The sequence below is a fragment of the Ochotona curzoniae genome, unplaced genomic scaffold (assembly GCF_017591425.1).
Source record: "Ochotona curzoniae isolate NIBS_2020 unplaced genomic scaffold, NIBS_Ocur_1.0 scaffold_3890, whole genome shotgun sequence".
Lineage (NCBI taxonomy): Eukaryota > Metazoa > Chordata > Mammalia > Lagomorpha > Ochotonidae > Ochotona > Ochotona curzoniae.
Window position 1 is genome coordinate 15,484,273 of NW_024467115.1, and position 17,061 is coordinate 15,501,333.

Sequence of the window (17,061 nt, forward strand, 5' to 3'; positions counted from 1 at the left end):
AAGCCAGGAACCTGGAGTTTCTTCCTGATATCTTATGTACAAGGCTCCACAGACTTGGACCATCCTTCCTGCTCCCAGGTACTTTAGCAGAAAGCTAGATAGGAAGTGGAGCAACCAGGACTTGAAGCGGTACCCATGTGAGATGTCGGTGCTGCAATGGAGGCATGATTCACTATGTCATAGCACCCACCCCAGTCACATACATTTTTTTTAAAAAGATTTGTTTATTTTCTGTGGAAAGTCATATATACAGAAGAGGAGTGACAGAGAGGAAGATCTTCTGTCCATTGATTCACGCCCTCAAGCAGCCATAATGGCTGGAGCTGAGCCGATCCAATGCCAGGAGCCAGGGAGCCTCCTCAGGTCTCCCACATGAGTGCAGAGACCAAGGCTTTGAGTCATCCTCTACTGCTTTCCCAGGCCACAAGCAGGGAGCTGGATGGGAAATGGGGTTGCTGGGATTGGAATTGGTGCCCGTATGGGATTCCAAGGCATGCAAGGCAAGGGTTTTAGCCTCTAGATGTGCATGCCGGGCCCAGTCACATTCATTTTTTGTTGTCACTTGCCAGCAAGCTCAGGATTGTCAGTGGCATGCTGATAGCTGATCTCTTTGTGATACACTTTAGCTAGCCACACTAAAATCCACCACCTGACAGATAGTACACAAAGTAGTTTCAAAACTCTCATCTTGTGATCTTCACGGTGGAGAATCCTAATATGTACCTCCTATATATTATGAAAAACAGTGGAAATATAAAATTTAGAAAGTGCCTCCTTCAAGTTATAATCTCATATAGTAAACATGATGTGCCTAAGGCTGGCATTCTGGCATAGTGGAATTCAGTTACCTCTTAGAATGTTTGTATCCTCAGATCGGCACTGAGATTAAGCCTCAATGTACATCTCCAGGATCCCATGTTGCTGTCAGTTCGAGTCCTGGCTGCTCCATAAAAGATTTAGCTTTCTGCTAATGACCTGGGAGAGCAATGGATGTCTGCATCCCATATCAGAGGATGAGTTAGAGACCCAGATACTTCCCTTCCAACTATGCTTCCTGCTAATGCACCTAGGAAGGCAGCAAATGATGACCAAAATACTTGAACTCCTGACACCCACACGAAATCCCTGACTTGTAACTTTGGACTGGCCCAGCCTTGGCTGTTCCAGCTATTTGGGGATTGATACAATAGATGAAAGATCTTTTTCTCTCTCTCAAGTATGTGTGCCTTTTCTCTTTATCACTCTGTCTTTCAAATAATTAACTAAAAACCTCATGAATAGCATAGATCACTTAATCTGCTGGAGCAGAGATAGGCCTGCCTGTGTGATAGGGATTCCAAGAGGAGCCTGAAAGATCGTATCCAGTTTGTTCTTCAGTCTTCCTTCTGCTCTGCTGTCTTTTCCACAAGACAATGCCCTGGAATGTGCTGGATCAAAAAACTAAATCCATGATAACTGAACACATACTTTGTCACTATGTGCTTCAAGTTCAGGGTTTAAAAAGCAGAGCCTAAGCCAAAAACTAACAGAACAAAATATTTCATTAGTTGAGATGAGTGGGAGACAGTCAACTGCAGATAGGGGTCTGTTGAGAAGGTAAGAGCAGGCCATGCAGGTCAGCCAGCTTATTCTCTAGGAAACAAGAGGAACCAGCTCCAGCTGACCAGGATCTTTGTTATTTTTACTTTTTCTTAAAGATTTATTTATTTTTAATTGCAAGACAGAGTTACAGAAACAGAAGGAGAGAGAGAGAGAGAGGCATCTCTTTCATCTGCTGGGTCACTCCCCAGATGGCAGAAATAGCTAGTTCAAAGACTGGAGCTTCTTCTGGGCTTGCCACTTGGGTACATGGGACCAAGGACTTGAGCCATCCTACTTTGCTTTCCCAGGCACATTGTCAGGAAGCTGGATTGAAAGTGGGGCAGCGGGCCCTGCGCGGTGGCGCAAGTGGTTAAGGTCCTCGCCTTGCACGCCCGGGATCCCACATGGGCGCCTGTTCTATCCCGGCAGCCCCACTTCCCTTCCAGTTCCCTGCCTGTGGCCTGGGAAAGCAGTTGAGTACAGCCCAAAGCTTTGGGACCCTGCACCCGTGTTCCTTCAAGGCCAGGCAGCACAATTCATGTTTCTCATTTGCCTGATTCTGCAGTCAGCCCCTGCCTGCCTGTCTGCTCTGCTTTCCTGCTTTCTCTGGCTTGCCCTCTACTCACTTTGTCAAGTGTCCTCTGTCCATTCCCAGACCACACTAGGGTCTGCAGAGATTCTTGATCTTTGCTGTGTCCTCCACCTGGTTCCTTCTCATCTGGTTCCTTGTCACCTCTTAGACTTTCGAGTAAATGTCACTGACACGAGGACTTATAGAACCACACCCTTTGCCACTCACTATATTTCCATGTTCTGCACCTGACTTTCATCTTCTGACAATTTTCTTGGGTATACTGTTGATGCTCCTGATTAGCAAGTAATCACTGTGAACTGAAGAGTGCACCTGTCTTACTTCTCCACTGTGTTGTTGGTGTTCCAAAGATGACCTTGGCCACAGGAAGTGCCTGGTAAGTGAAATGGTCTAATAATGTGCCTGCTTGGCTATTCTTGGGCACATGGTTGGTTCTAAGCCATGTTTCATTTACTTCCCTTCACATAATAATCAAGGACATGTTTTCACAGCAAAGACTTTATACTCCACTAAAAGGTCAAACCAATACAAGACAAGCAAAACAACCCTCGGGTTTAGCTCTTTGATTATATGTTACATAATATGCTAATCAGTTCCTTCAGAAAACTATCATAGCGTTTAGGGATGATGCAAAAGGAAGATTTTTAAACCAAAATTTTTCTCTTGGTCCAATGGAATGAATAGCCAATCATACTGAATAATCATTTGTCGCTGTCCTGCAGTAATGGATTTGGTGCACGGAGCTAATAATAACACGTGTGGACTCTGACTGACGGTCAAAAGCTGAAGTTTATAAGGGGCATCAGACTTTATACAATGAGGGTCATATGGGATAAGGGAAGAGGTATTGAGTCTATCAACAAAACCCATCAACTATTTCTACACTGTTGTCTGGAGCTCCTTTTGTTTTGTATATTCCACCAAGTGTTCTCATTCCATGCTGTCCACTCATATCATACACATGATATCCATTTAATTACATGAATGGTACATACTCAATTGTTCTTATATATCATCTTCTATAAATGATATCCAATCAATTATACAAAAGGTATCCATTCAGTTGTTCTCATACAAAGGATATCCAATGAGTCACACAAATGTTCTCATACAAACGTTATCCAATCAATTGTAAACCTGTACTCACTGACCTTCTAGGGTCACAATGTCCTTCTACAATTATTTTTCAAGAAAACAAAAGTAGGTGTTCTTTTCTTATATGCAATGATGAATAAATATAGTGACATTTCAGCTAATTCTCTCTCTTGAAAGTGATTTGTGGCCTTCCGCTGCCCATGCTGCTTGGGCAAATGCTAACTTAGCCTCTTGTTGTAATTGCCCAATAAAATCTTCCAATGTATCAGGAAAAATGAATTCACTCTTTAATTTCCTTTTAACACTGTCATACAGTTTCTTCTTTATCCCCTGTATTAGCTGGAGTTCTACAAAGAGAGAGAGAGAAAGAGGGGAAAAAATAGAGAACAAATTGGACACATATCTAGGTTGAGTATCACTTACTCAAAATATTTAGTACCAGAAGTGTTTCTAACTTTAGATTTTTTTTTCTGGATTTTGGAATATTTGCATCTCCATAATGTACTAGCTTGAGGATGGGACTCAGGTTTAAATATATACTTCCTTCATGTTTTATCTATTCCTGATACACTTGGCCTAAAAAGAATTAACATTTTCTTTATTTACTTATTTTCATTTCATTTTAAATGTAGAGAGATAAACAGAGGGAAAGAGAGTAGGATGATCTTCTATCCTCTAGTCCACTCTCCAACTGCATGCAGTAGGGAAGGTTGGGCCAGGTGGGAGCAAGGAGGCTGAAAGTCCTTTTGGGTCCCCCACATGGATGGCAGGGACCTACGTGCTTGAGTGATCATCTGCTGATTCCCAGGATGCACAGTAGCAGGAAACTAGATTGCAAGAAAGCTGGGACTCAAACTGGACGCTTAGATTCGGGATGTGGGTGTCCCAAGTAGGGATTTAAGCCACTGTGCCAAAGGGCTATTTCATGAGGGAAAGCTTATAAAAAATTGCCAGGACACATATATTTTAATTGCAACCTATCACATGTGTCAGATGTAGGATTTTCCACCTGTGGCATTGTGTTGTTTTGCTCAAAAGGTATCATATTATAGAATGTTTGGGATTTCAGATTTCCAGATAGGGATGCTCAACCTGTGACTGAGGAGGAAGACTCTATAAACTGGAGACCTGGGGTGCTAATAGCATGGTTCAGTCCAAGTCCAAAAGCTTCAGAAGCAGCAAAGCAGATAACATGAAGGCTGAAGGGGGTCTGCTGGGTTAAGTCTCCGGTCCAAGGCCTAGGAAGTCCTGATGTTCAAGCAAGGAACAGAAAGCGTGTCCCAAATCAAACAGAAGACAACATCTTTTCTTCAACTTTCTTGTTCTGTCTGTGCTCTAGTCAACTGGATTGTGGCCACCCGCACTGAGGGCAGATCTATGCCACTCAATTCACTCATTTGCTCACCACTATCCCTAGAGATGCCTTCACAGACATACCCAGAAGCAGTGCTTTGCCAATTTTCTAGCTATTCCTTAATTACCTAAAAATTCACCATTATAAGGTAAGTCTTCCACCTAAAATAATACAACTATTATGTTTCAACAGAAAATTCACTAATTCCTTCCCTTGAAGAGGAGGCAAAACTGCCTGGCTAACACTTACCCTTTTCTAATATCCCATATTTTTAAAACTATGATGTAAAATCATTAAGTCTTCAATTGTGAGTTAAAGGCAATATGTATTACATTACATGGCAAAGGAATAAGAGAAGTAAAAATGAAGCTACATGCTTAATAAATATACTGTGTATATACACACAAATGTGTTATTAGCAAAATAGGAGGGATTGAGCTGTCCCTGAGGTACAGAATGCTAAGCCTCCACCTGCATCAACAGCATCCCATCAAAGCACAAGTTCAAGTTCTGGCAGCTCCACATCTGATCCAACTCCCTGCTAACGGCCTGGGAAAGTAGTGGAGGATGGCTAGGGTCCCTGTTCCCCTGCACCCACGTGGGAGACCTGGCAGAAGCTCCTGGCTAGTAGCTTTGGACCAGTCCAGCTCTGGCCATTGCATCCACTTGGGAAGTGAATCAGCAAATCTCTCTCTCTCTCTCTGTAACTCTGCCTGTCCAATAAAAATAAGTAAGTAAATCATTAACAAAGTAAAAGAAGGTGAGGAAATATGACAATCAAGGCCTTCTTTTTCTCTAACTGGTCACCGGTCGTCACTGGTATGTGCAATCACTTTTTACTGTTCATTCTGTATGTCCTTTGTGTTCAGCAAGCAACTCAGCTCTTTGTGGCTTTCCACCTGACAGAGCAACCTAAACCTTCCCTCCCAAATTGTCTCTGTTCTTGCCTGAATTGGGAGGCTTGAAGTTCAAGATTGAGCAAACTCTGTGATTTGGTTATATGGTGATGAGAGTGGTGAAATATGCACAGAACAGGAATCACCAGGTGAGCAAGGAATCAAAGAGAGCAGCTAGGTTCAACCCAGGCCTTTTAACCAACCCTACTGGGGATGGCGCTGTAGCAGAGTGGGTAAGCTGCTGGCAGTGCCAGCATCCCACATGAGCACCACTTCAAGTCCAAGCTGCTCTACTTTTAATCCAGCCACTTGACAATGCAACTGGGAAAACAGCAGAGGAAAAGCCCTTACTGGGGCCCTCACAGCCATGTGGGAGACACTGAAAAGGTTCCTGGGTGAGCCCTGGTTGTCACACTCATCTGAGGAGTGACTCAGTGGGTTGAAGACCTCTCTCTCTCTCTCTCTGTAACACTGCCATTCAAAAACATAAAAATAAATTTCAAACAATAAAAAATAACCCCCCCAATATAGCCAACCATAGCATGAGAACTGTTTTCCAAGGACATATTCCTAATACCTTGGACTCTGTATAAGCCCACCTCTTAAACACCATAACTCACCTAAATTTCCACCAATTTACAACTTTGAGGTTCAACCATCTACACAAATTCAGCAGCCATGTCCTTTTTAAATTGTAGCAACTGGGCCCTACATCAATCCCATAAGCAAATAATTTCCTAACTGCACTGACTGTACCCTGAATATAGCGGCAATGTCAAGCAAAAATGTGAAAGGGATGTCTTAGCACGTGACAGTTTTTCTAGAAGTTCAGAATCACCATAAATTGACATGGTGGAAATGTCAAATACCCAATATGCTACACTTTAGCTCCTGGATGCTAAAAATGCTCTGAAAAGCAGAAGGAGGAGAACCTAGTGATATCTACGCCTTAAGGAAGCATCTATTAAGCTTCCATAACTGGCTACCCTTGGAATTGTAGCGGACATGCCAAGAATCCCATTTTCCACCTGTTTTTGCTTGAGGTGTTGAAGTTCATTCCCAACGTGGAGATCTCTAATAGCCAGCGTTGTCCTTACCACTAGCAACAACTCCCTTAGCTTACCCAGGAACTCAGGAGTCTGCACATCTTCACTTTTCTAGCAGTTGGTGACAACGAGAGAACAGTTATTCTGTGCAATGCTCTGTATTCCCTTCCTGATGTCTGCCTCCATTCAGCTGCTATTTGGTGATTGGTTCCTCTCTGTCCCTATTCTCACCATGATTTCTTCTATTTGCCTTTATTTCTCTGCTTTAAACTCTTAAGATGAACATTACAACTTTCATCCTTTGCTCAGACAATGCAATTCCCTCAGAGATGCTCACTGTAAAGTAACTTCAGTTTGTTTCTGACACTGTAGTCTGCATTTTATGAGCACTGAGGTTTCCTTGTTTAGTACATTCACAGGATGAGAGTCCAACATCTTAGCATCAGACAGGTTTTGTAGAGCTGTTTGTTTCCGACTTGTTATTTATTTATTTTAAGATTTTTACTTCTATTGGAAAGGCAGCGTCACAGAGAGGAGCGACTGAGAGACAGATGTCTTCTATCTACTGATTCACTCCCTAAATGGCTTCAGTGTCCATTTAATCCAAACCCAGAAGCCAGGAGTTTCCTCCAGCTTCTGGAGCTTATGGATGCAGGGGCCCAAAGCCTTGGAACATCCTCCACTGCTTTCCCAGCCCACAAAGAGCCAGATTGGAAGTGGAACAGCCAAAACTTCAGCCAGTGCCCATATAGAATGCCAGTGCCACAAGCAGAGGCTTAGTCTACAATGCCATGACACTGGGCCCCCTTTGAGTTATTATTTTAATAAGCAAGATTAGTGATCCCAAAAAATATATCTTATGGTTATGAGCCCAGAATTTTGGATATATTTATCTCTTCTGGTGTGTGTGTGTATGTGTGTGTGATAACAACTAATTTTGTTTCACAATCACCACTTCATGGAAGGTATAAATGAAATCCAAAAGGAAGAAAAATAAACTTTTATAAGACCACAAAAAATTCAAAGCAAAGAAACTAAACATATGAATAAAATTATGGGAGTTATGGATCTTTAACCTTCAAACTAAATAAATATGGTTACTTAAATATGTTATACTATAATGTTATTTGCTATTTTGTCAATAAAAGTCTGTTTAAGATAACATGATATTCTATAAAAACTGAGCAAATAACATCCACAGTGCTATCACTTCACAATGTATGAACTAGTGCTTAAAATTTTTTTAATGTATTTATTCAAAAGGCAGAGTTATGGAGAGAAACTGACAGAATTTCTCATCTGCTGGTTCACTCCTGAAATGGCCACAATGGCCGTAAATGGGGCTGCCCAGAGCCAGGAGCCTGGAAACTCTCCCAGGTCTTCCATGTGGCTGAAGGAGCCCAAGCACTTGAGTGATCTTTTGATACTTCCCCAGGAATATTAGGAGGTAGCTGGATCTGAAGTGGAATAGCCAGGGCTTGAACACATATGCAGATGATATGCCCACCTCACAGGCGGAGACTTAGCCTACTATGCCATAACTATAACCCATTGCTTTAAATTTTAAAATTTAAAGCCTTAGAAAATGAATTTGACATTCATTTGCTCATTTGATAGACCTGTTTGATGTTCATTATTCAAATTATACCAGTTAGCTATTTTATTGTACACAACCAGAAGACTAGTTTTGCAAGTTCTATTTAATAAACTTTGGTTCTGCTTTTTTAAATGTGAAAGTATGTTCTTTCTCTCTTTACCACATAACGAGTTGTATAGTTTTACATCCATGAACAACTGTGCCAATCATCACTGATGGTCCGTTGCTTTCTGTCTTTATCCTCTACTATGGCAACAGGAAACCAAACAGCAATTGACCTTGACATACAGTTTAAGTGTATTTACTTCTGTTCCCTCTCACCTTCTTCTTCCTATCTCTTGGGCTTACTTTCTGTTTTGTTTGTTGTTTTCAGGACTACATGTTTCTGAACGGTTTAAAAGGACCTTGTAACATGCCCAGGATTACTGATTTTTTTTCATCTTTTTCTAAAAACAATTTTAGAAGATTAGAATTGACAGTACACACATTAGCAGTAACAAAAATCATCTGCACGAAGATGTCAAAGAAGCATTTAATAAGAACAAGCACGCCTCTAACGAGATGGTAAAAGCACTCAAAAACAGGTAGTCTTGTTAGAAAACAAGCTGGAATGGATATTAGATTACCTGGAATGTAGGAGTCTATCTTCTCACATGAACCGATGCGTTATAATTTTCACAGATTTTTGTTTGCCCGGCCAGTTGTCTTACAAATAGATTGGTGGAAGCATGTATGTGGCTACAGTGTTTTGGAATCATTGCCATCCCTAAAAACAGCTCAACAACTCCATGCATATGCACTGCTCACTTTAGCACTACTGAATTTTCATATCCTGCTGTACTCATATATGCATGTGTATGAAGGACAGTTTATGACTAGCACATTAAATGTGTTTTCCCCTTTCTTAAAAGTTTGTAGCTCGGCATGAAAGTTGATGGCTTTATTTAAACAGTCAGCCACATTTTATGGTAGAAACGTGGACAGGTTCTTCTGGAGTCAAAGGAAACTTAAAGAACACAGATTCCCCTTATGATATTCATTCCTGATAATCATTTAGAGAAGTCTTTGTTTAATTTGTTGCTAAAATCACCCCTACTCCAAAAATTGACTCGGTAGTATTGTCTAATAACATTGATTGTTCTTCCTTAAGTTGTGTTCCAACAGCTTCATTAAGCTTTATCAAGGATTAGGCTTCTGTCTGTCTTAACACAAGAGCAATGCTGGTGCCAAGGACATACAGAGAAGCAGAAAGGACTGTGGTCCTCACGGTGTCTTCTAAAGGTAACCCCTTTTTTATAATTGTTCTCATTAATTAAATTATTACACCAAGTAGCAGACACTGTACTTGGTGTTTTTGAAGCAATTTCCCACTGAATCTCCTAATGATCCTATGAAAACTTTACTACGCTTACATAGTCTTAAGACTGGTGGCTTAAAGAGGTAAACATTACTGTGTGATGTGTGTAGGACAATTGATTTGGGTCTGTAAGCTTATTTTACAAAACAAAGAGAGGTTCCTACAGGAGGGCTCCAGGTAATTCCCTCTTGCTGTTGATATGTAAATTCCCCAAACCCTCCTCTCTAACACCCTTAGGCTTTAAAAGGTCTGATGCTGTTAGTAAACTTTGGGTACTACTACTCACAGAGAGAGGTTCTGTCAAGAATAAGGACACTCAGGCCTGGCACAGTGGCTTACCTGGCTAACTTTCCATCTCCAAGTGTGGCATACCATAGGGCTGCCAGTTCGTAACCTGGCTGCTCCACTTCCCACCCAGCTCCCTGCTTGTGGCCTGGGAAAGCAGTCCAGGGCAGCCCAAAGTCTTGGGACTCTGTACCTGTGTGGGAAGCTGGGAGGAACCTCCTAGCTTTGGATTGGCTCAGCTCCTGTGGTTGTGACCATTTGGTGAGTGAACCAGCAATTGGAAGATCTGTCTGTCTCTTCTACTCTCTATAAACCTATCTTTCCAATAAAAATAAATAAATCTTAAGGAAAAAAAAGAATAAAAAATCCTGCATTTGCCTTAAGTTTTTCCTTCTCTCAACTCTCTCCGTCCATCTACTGGCAAGATGGAATCTCAGTTTGAATCTCATTTGCTACTTATCATAACTTCCTCAAAACACTAGTCTACAGTCCACTATTCTCATGGCACAAATCTCCTCTTTTCTTTCTTGTTAAAGATTTTTTTTTATTGGAAAGTCATATTTCCAGAGAGAAGGAGAAACAGAGAGAAAGACCTTCTGTCCCCTGGTTTACCCTCCAAGCAGCTGCAATGGCTGGAGCTGAGCAGATCAAAGCCAGGAGCTAAGGAGGCCAGGTCTCCAACATGGGTGCAGAGTCCAGGACTTTGGGTCGCCCTCAACTGCTTTCCCAGGCCACAAGCAGGGAGCTGGATGGGAAATGGAGCCACCAGGACATGAACTGGCACTCATACAGGATCCCGGAGCATGCAAGGCAAGGACTTTAGCTACTAGGCTACCACGCCGGTCCTATAGATACTCTCTTGCCTGTCAGAAGCAATAGAAAGAGAAATTGAGGAATTCCCAGGAGATCTTTCAGTTCTATTTCAGCTTTAAGAGTCAACGTAGCTTTGGGCAAAGTACTTAACTTTTCCAAGATTCTTCAGGCTTAACAATCACTTTGTTAATCTCGCTGGATGATTGGAAAGATCAGATGTGATTAAGTAAGGGAGAAAAATGTGAAGACTCAAGTGCGTTACATAATTTCATGTGCACAAGAATGGCACAGCCTAGCTATTAATATACAATTTTCCTCTAAGAGTCAAAATTTTAATCAGTGGAAAAAGCTGACTGCCACACATTTCTGAAGAGGTAGGGCCAGCCTTCAGAGGGCTGCACTGTTCACTGGAGCCTGTTCTAATGACCCTAGTTTACCTTCAGCCAGTCTTAATTTCTGAATCTTGCATTTTCTTTTGATTATTCCTTTACATTTTAATAAAATGAAGGAGCTTAAGAAAGAATCTTTGAAATGGTATAGCTCCATCAACTCTGATCTTACAAATGAGAATTTGGAGGTTCTCTGCTCTCCAACGCATTCTTTGAACATTTCCAATTTATTCTCCTTCCTGTCACTCATTTCCCCTCCTCTCCTGAAACTCTTATTCCCTGTCCCTCATATGGCCCTTTCTGAGGACCCTCTCATTTCTAGGAAAGACTGCTTGCTGTGTGCAATTTTAAAATTAGAAAGTAGTTTCTTAATGTTCAATACTATATTCATATTTTGAAAAAAGTACTCCTGTTACAACTGGTAGAAATCCGAAACCCTATTCCCACTTATTTTTCCCATGATAGACTTATAACCTGGTATACTGTATTACGTATTGTTAAGTTAAGCTAAATTTGTCCTGAGGCTGCCACTATATCCCAATCTATTCCGCAGCATTTAATTGAATGCCTATTTTAGGAGTGTTTTTTTTTTTTTAACAACTGGCTGAGCCACAATCAACCACATTAGCCAAGTTCAGCCAATCACAAGCTGTCAACTGACAGCTTAAAGAAAGCAGACCATGCTTAAAGAAAGCAAACTCCCAGCTCTAAATAATCAAGCCTCTTTCTATCCCTTCCATTCTCACTAAGTACTCATACTCGGTGCCCACAGATTCCCCTCCAAAGCTCTATGACTCTTCCGGTTTTGAGGGCTGCACATTGCTTGAATTATCCTTCAAATAACCTCTGTTCATTTTAATTTATCAAAAGTTTTCCTTTTAACAACATCACGATTGTAATTTATGAGATAATGTTCTTGCATATAGGAAAGTTATTGAAGGCTGATTAATTCAGTATGTTTAATAAAATGTACTGGAACATTTTAACTTTAGTTGCAATTAAAATTCACAATTCACTAGGTTTTTCAATCATTTACCATATTGGTTTTATATAAACTGAGACAATGGGGCCCAGTGCAGTAGCCTACCGGCTGAAGGCCTTGCCTTGCAAGCGCCAGGATCCCATATGGGCGCCAGTTCTAATCCCAGCCTCCTGACTTCCCATCCAGCTTCCTGCTTGTGGCCTGGGAAAGCAATCGAGGACATCCCAAAGCCTTGGGACTCTGTACCTATGTTGGAGACCCGGAAGAGGCCATAAGCTCCTGGCTTTGGATCTACTCAGCTCCGGCCATTGCAGCCGCTTGGGGAGTGAAGCAATGGATGGAAGATCTTCCTCTCTCTTTCTCCTCCTCTCTGTATATCTGTCTTTCCAATGGAAAAAAAAAAAACTTAAAAATTACTGAGACAATGAAAAAATTCATTTAAGTACGAGAAAAATAACTTTGATAAAGGTATAATGATAAGTATATTATTTTCCTTGCTTTTTTTTTTAATTGAGAAAATTTTCCGGTACCATTTCAACTCTAACTAAATCGTCATTTTAAGACTATGAAAGTCAAAGTTCTTGAGCATGGAATGCATGATTTGGATAAAATGACCACGGGAAATATAAACAGCTCCAAAGTTCAGGTCATTTGGTTTATGGCATTTTGGCTTTACTATGAGGCAAATGGAATGTGTGTTCAGTGGAACCTACAGCTCAGATTTAGAGTTTTGGAGGTGTGCCTGGTTATATGTGATTAGATGCTGTCTTCTGATGCCACATTTTTTGGTAGATGCAATGCTCTGAGAGCACTTAAGGAATGTCAGGCATTTCTCACTTAACAATATTTTAAAGTTACTTATTTGAATGTATTTCTCTTATAATCTGAGGAGAATCTATACTGTGAGAAGTTTTTTAAAATCCTGGAAAATTAGCCAATTGTGAAGCTGTAGAAAGCTAAATGTTTTAAAAAGGTTTATTTATTTTTATTGGCAAGTCAGATATACAGAGAGGAGGAAAGACAGAGAGGAAGATCTTCTGTCAGATGATTTGCTCCACAAGCAGCCACAACAGCCAAAGCTGAGATGCTCTGAAGCCAGGATCTCAGAGTCTATTCCTGGTTCAGGGTCCCAAGGCTTTGGGCTATCCTCGACTGCTTTCCCAGGCCACTAGTATGGAGCTGAATGGGAAGCTGGGAGGCTGGGATTAGAACCAGTGCCCATATGGGATCCCGGTGCTTGCAAGGTGATGACTTTAGCTGCTAGGCTATCGCAATGGGCCCTAGAAAGCTAAATTCTTAATTCATACAAGAGGAGCTTCTCTGGGTTGAATTTATCAAGGCTAAAGACATATACATTCACATTTCGGGCAGATAGAAAATTGTGAAGATTGAATTTGAAGACAATTTTGATGCCAGACATAATTGAAATGCTAGATGTGTATCATGCTAAATATCTTTAAACAGAGACTTTTAGAAGTGACATTTCACTGCTAGAGAAATTAATACCCATTCCTAGAGAACCTTCTGAACCTTCGCAGAGCGTTGGAGTCACACAAATCTAGTGTATTTTTTTCCATAGATCATGGGTAAATAATGCAATATTTCATTTAAATGCATGGGTGAGGTTAAGGTTTTCTCCAGCATGAGAATTTTCATTTCAACCATAGTTTTACTTCTAGGAAGCTTATCAGCCTGGAGTTTGCAGCTCCCAGGTAACGTCAACTGATCAGGCCATGCTTAAAGAAATCAAACTCCAAGCTCTAACCAATCAAATGAATGAGTTTCGGGGACAAAAGAAACCGACTATTAATTCAGTAAAGCATAAAATTAATGAAAAAAATATGTTTTTCTTTCAACTCACAGTTTGTAAATTCTAGGTAAATGTAATTCTAGCAAAATGACGTAATTTGAGCATTAATTATGTTGCACACAGTTCTAGGTAGCTATTTTCTCTAACCTTCACAATACTCAGTGATCTTTTAGTACTATTCCATTTTTTTAGGTAAAAGAAACAAAAACATTGAAGGGTGAAATTATCCGAATTAACATAAATTGATGTCTGAGCAAAGGTAGTAGACCTTACTCAATAGTGGACCACACCACCAACCACAACACACGGAACACAAATGGTAGGCTTCCTGTTGCCCTAGATTGGCCCGCGTATGTTCTATTGACTCAGAGAGATGTGGTTCAAGCACCTGCAGAACACGTGGCTACTGGTTCTAAGATGAAAGAAACTGATATGAAAGTGGATTTGGAACGGTTTGAGGTACAGAAGTAGGTGGTATCAGGAACTGAAACTGGGGTCAGGGTGGATTTCCATCATTCTGTTGAATTCAATCTTCATTAAAATCTACAAAAAAAACCGCTTTTGATATTAGTGTATGAAAATATTAATTGTGTTCACGTTTTAAAAATATTTATTTATTTTTATTGCAAAGTCAGATATACAGAGAGGAGGAAAGACAGAGAGGAAGATCTTCCATCTGATGATTCACTCCTCAGGTGATCGCAATAGCTGAAGCCGCGCCGATCCGAAGCCAGGAGCCAGGAACTTCCTCCAGGTCTTTCACGCGGATGCAGGGTCCCAAGGCTTTGGGCCATCTTAGACTGCTTTCCCAGGCCACAAGCAGGGAACTGGATGGGAAGTGGAACTGCCGGGATTAGAACCGGCACCCATATGGGATCCTGGTGCGTCAAGGTGAGGACTTAAGCTGCTAGGCCATGGCACCGAGCTTGTGTTCGCTTTTCTAACATATTTGTGCATACTACAAGTCCAAGTAACTCTGAACATTATTTTAGTGAGGAATTGGACGTAGCTCAGGGGTGTTGAATCTTAAATTGATGTGTGGTATGGGATATCTATCTAATTTTTTTCCTCTCTCTCTGTCCAAGGTTCTTAGGTTTTGGTTTATGTTCAACATAGGATAACATGAGTCTGCAGCAGATTCTACATGTGATGGTCAATTTACAGTGCATTACTCAGCCAAGAGGATTCACAGCTATTGTCATGTTGAAGCCAATACTGATAATCTGTCAACACATGAAAAGAACAAATAATCTCAACAACTTTTAACAGTAGGAGCAGGAAGTTGGCTTTCCTGGCTAAGGGGCCACCCAGGAGGAATGCCAGTGGAAGACTCCTGAGGCCCGAACTTTGCTCTTTGCTCAGGGTTTATAATTTAATAGGTAGAGGACATTCAAGATTTAGGTCAAACAATAATTTTATGTTTTTTATGATTGTGATTTGTTTTTTTTAATATTTATTTATTTATTTATTTATTTATTTATTTATTTATTTATTTATTATTTACAGAGAGATAGAAACATCTTCCATCTGCTGATTTACTTTCCAAATGACCACAGCAGCTAGGGTTTAGCCCATCTGAAGTGAGGATCCAGGAGCTGCTACATCTCCCACACAGGTGCAGGCGCCCAAGGCTTTGGGTCATACTGCACTGTTTTCCCAGGTCATAAGCAGGGAGCTGGATGGGAAATTGAACGGCCAGGGCTAGAACAGGTGCCCACATGGATACAGGCACTGCATGCAGATATGTAACCTGTTGAGCCAACATGCAGGCCTCCATGAATGTGCTCTTGTTTCTTTCTCTTTGCTTTGAAATTCTTTGCATGCAAAACAACTCTATTGCTGAGATAGCCACTGTTTTCATAGCTATGACCTGAGTCATTGAGGTCAGTTTACTTAAAGCTTTTAAATATATCTACAGATTCTTTAACTAAATGATTATCCATACTGGTAAAGGCAAAGTTGCCGTGAACACATGGCTCACCTTGCAGGTGACACAGGAGTTCCTTGTAAACATATTTACCTTTATCATGTTTTGCTTGTCACTGGATCATGCCAAATGTTGAAGGACTAAGGAAGGAACTACCGTTTATATACTGTATATATACTGTTTATATTTATATAAATATAAATAGGGTATGTTTTTCTTCCTATAAAAAGAAATCCAGAAGTTGTTTCCTTGATCTTAAATATTTATGTTATGAAGAAAATTTCCCTCTCTTTGCATTAATTCAGTAACTAATTTCCTGTTGTCTCAAATAAAAAAAAATCTTTCTGTGGTCTATACATTTTCAAACAATAAATTATTTCTTTTCTACATATGGTACTTAAACTGTCACTGCTCCTGAAGAAATATGGATATTCCTCTTTATGATACCCTCTAAAATTCCAGAAATTTGAAAATCTGAAAATATGTGATGAATCACTAGAAATATGATGAATCCTAGCAACATAAGGGTGCACTCTGTTTTTCCCTTTGGGAATAATTTACCCAGTGATTCTGGTGCTTTAATCTTTGCTGGAAATAAATGCAGATATTTTGAAAATTGCAAGGGCAACTGTTTGTTAGAAAGAGACCAAGTGTTAAAGTGTTAAAGCCAGAATGGGAAGGGGTTCTTATTCCTCCCTGGCAAAACAAGCACACACCAAAACGATGGTTCAAGCAAAGAATCCTTATCATTTGACCTCTTCATTATCCAACTTCCTCTAAGCAAAGAATATTATCTGTACTGTCAGTACTCCTAGTAGAGAAAAACACTTGTTCAGAGTGGGGAAATGCAACTTACCTTGAAATCTTGACTGAGGAGGTATTAAAGGACCTCAATGAAAAACAAAGGTGCCCAAAGCAAACAACTCCAATTTCAAAGCTTGAAAACAAAGATTAGAAGGAAGAGCCTAAATTTGTGCAGCCTGTTTGCTTATTATCTGAACCAATGTAAGCAATGTTCGATTCTCAACCCCAGGAATAAAAGTGTGGGTAAGATTACGTGTGACTAATTTTCTTCCTTTATCTATTTCCCTTTTCCTTCCTATGACAATTGTATACCTCATTTAGATTACAACTGTGCAGAAAAAGACTTTTAACAATGATTTTTGTTTCCAATACCATGTGGAAGGTAAACATGCTACTCTGGTCCTTCGGGACTTTCACAAAAAGATGGACTATGAAAATCTAGGCAAGTCATTCAGATTTCAAGGCAAGTTAGTGGTCGATACTTCTTCACCTCTTAATAAAGTAAGTGTGTTTCAAAGCAATATTGATTTATT

The 17,061-nt window shown here is 40.4% G+C and overlaps 1 protein-coding gene across 1 annotated transcript in view; it reads right to left on the reverse strand.

Moving 5' to 3' along the window:
- SGK1 (serum/glucocorticoid regulated kinase 1) overlaps positions 1 to 17,061 on the reverse strand; it is a 112,008-nt gene that overhangs the window by 10,759 nt on the left and 84,188 nt on the right. The gene's annotated exons all lie outside the window — the stretch shown is intronic.